Source organism: Hipposideros armiger, unplaced genomic scaffold (assembly GCF_001890085.2).
Source record: "Hipposideros armiger isolate ML-2016 unplaced genomic scaffold, ASM189008v1 scaffold_116, whole genome shotgun sequence".
In the NCBI taxonomy this organism is placed as follows: Eukaryota; Metazoa; Chordata; class Mammalia; order Chiroptera; family Hipposideridae; genus Hipposideros; species Hipposideros armiger.
The window spans coordinates 512723-515480 of NW_017731466.1; positions in this window are offsets into that span (position 1 = coordinate 512723).

Consider the following 2758-nt stretch of genomic DNA (forward strand, 5'->3'; position numbering starts at 1 on the left):
AAGAGTGCTGTGGTTGATTTGTGATGTCTGCCATGAGAGCTTAGTACAGGAGTGGGAGTATGAGTGACACATAAATGACATCCTTGATTTAAGATTTTTTTTTATTGTTAATTAACTTTCAAGTAGCTAACTTGGGTGTCATATCCTTCCTGCATGGAGCCTAGACTGGTTGAACCTAACTAGCATTCTCTCTTAATTTAATGAAGTCATTCTGTGAATTTACTCACTCAGTGAAAATTTATTTAAATAAAAGTATCAATCGATAAGTGCAAACACTATGCATCACCATCTTTCTTATTCTTCAAAAGCAGGTAGTTTACAGAAAGTCACACAAATCAAAGACACCCAGCAAAACTTTTTTCTTAAAATGAGAAAAACATTTTAATATTTATGAGTATGTTTGGAATTTTTGTTGTTATTTTTAGGCAGAGAGCAACATCTGACACTGTTTTCCTTTTTCACAATCAATACGACTATTTGGTTCAAAAGACAAATTCAAGTGGGGTAGAAAAAAGATGCTAGAGAAGTAAAGAAGGAAATTTCAAATTAAAGAAGAATGAAGTAGAAATTGTAAGGAAACGCAGATCAAAGTGATAGTGTTGAGGGGAGAAGAAGGGACAAACGAAATGGCAGCAAAGAGCGAAAAGACCAAAGACAGGGTGAAGAGCAGTTAGAAGGAAGGAAGGCAGAGAAAAATATGTTTTCATTTATACTACTCCGGAAGGATATTTTAAAAGAAACATGATGTCACTTCCATGTCATTAGAGCAAAGATATTTCATAAAACATTGCCGTATTCCTTTTTTCCATCAGAACCAGATTATTGCCCCCTACAGATTTAATATTGTTTTTAATTTCTTTTTTTTTAGCATGAGTTTTACAGAGAAATGTTGAAATGATTTCATTTTTTAAAAATCATGGCTTACTTAGGGCACCCCTAAGAACGTTCCTAAGATAAACTAATCTAATCTTACTTCCACAATGTGCATCCCGTGAAGCTATTTATTTTCCAACTTAAAGTCAGTCTCTGAAATGTATGTTGCATATAAAGGAGAACCAGTGCCAAATCTGATCTCACACTTTTAAGGACCATAAATCTTCACTTTTTTGTATGAACATCCAAGCAACAATGACATTCCTGACACAAAAGTAATGTCACTTTAAAATATTGCTTTACTTCATAAGTCTGCAAATCTGAACATAATACTTTTGGATCTNATGATGGCAGCTGTTAGCACCACATATCTCTTCTACCAGAAGTGCCTGAGAGGTACAGAGGGGACAGACAGGTGACTCCAGCCTCCATCTCAAAATGGACCAGCTGTGGACTCTGTCCTAAGGTATCTTGGATAAGTCACTTAGCACCTAAAGGGCTCTATTTCTGTTCTTTCCTTCTCTCACTGTGAAAGAATATTTTTTGATTACTTTATTTCAAAGGTCAAAGATGTGTATGGTGCTAGTGGGAGCACTGAAAGAAAATCCCCACTGCTGCTCTGTTTCCCTGAAAATAAGACCTAGCCAGAAAATAAGCCCTCACATGATTTTAGGTGCCAAAATATGGCACCTTAGCATACTGAATATTTTATGCTGAAGGAGTTTGTGGAAAAGGCGTCCTTCTCCCTGAAATGGGTCATAAAACCCTCATGTGAGGGGTGCGTGCCCTCCATATCCTGGGGGAATCGTGCTAGGGCTTCTTCTCCGGCTAGGTCTTATTTTCAGGGAAACACAGTAGTTCCTTCTATCCCAACCTCCAATGTGTAGTAGTCAACTGTATTCACATTTTCTAAAAGGAGTGCTTCCTGGGAAGGGATTGGAGAGGGATAATTTACTGAGAGGGGCTAAAATAATTTGGGGCACACTGATTTATACCAGAAGAACATCTGCTTTACAGATCCTCAAAGTGGTACAGAAGAATAGAAAGCTAGAGAGTCTTGAAAGTAAGGATACAAATTCTCAATTTGATTAAAAATACGATGAGGCACACACAGCTGTAGCTTGGGTATGGGTGTTTTTGTTTTTCCCCAATTGACCTGAAAAGTAATTATGAAAGCTAATTTGTTCTCCAACAAAAGAGACATTTACTGATTTATCTGCTGTCCAAAACATATTTTAGGAGCTCTCCAGTTACCTGTGAATGTTGCATACTTACTTCTCTCCTCTCTGCTCTTTAAGAACTGGAAGATCTTTTAAGAAAAAGATGAAGCTGTTTCTGATTCTAAGGAATATATGACAACTCCCCAGCTAGGGACCCTAAAAGAATACTCTAACCATTTGCTCACATATAGCATATCACTCACTATTGTTCAGTCTCCCAGAAATTAAAGGCTTAACATGCATTCATGAACATAAACAGCACTGGGTTTGTTTCCCTATATCAGGTTTTCTGGATCTGGGAAAAACTAGCAATTATTTATTTACAAAAGAATATTTGATTTCAATGTTCACATCACAAACAATAAACAAATAATAAACAATGTTGACATAGACAAATATGATTTCACTTTGAAAGAGAGTTTAAAAGCCACAAAGATGAATCAGTTTTTAGAATATATGAGTCATGATAACATGCATTTTCATAAATTTGTTTTACAATATAAGTTCTTTTTCTTAAACCTATTTATATTCTCATTTCCTGAACAGTTTACTCTAGAGAGATCAATTAGCAAATCTCATCTTCTAAAACTAAATTTCAGTTTCCATCTCCTGAAGAGAAGTTCATGAATACAGATATTAATTTTTAAATTTGTTGATTTCTAGCA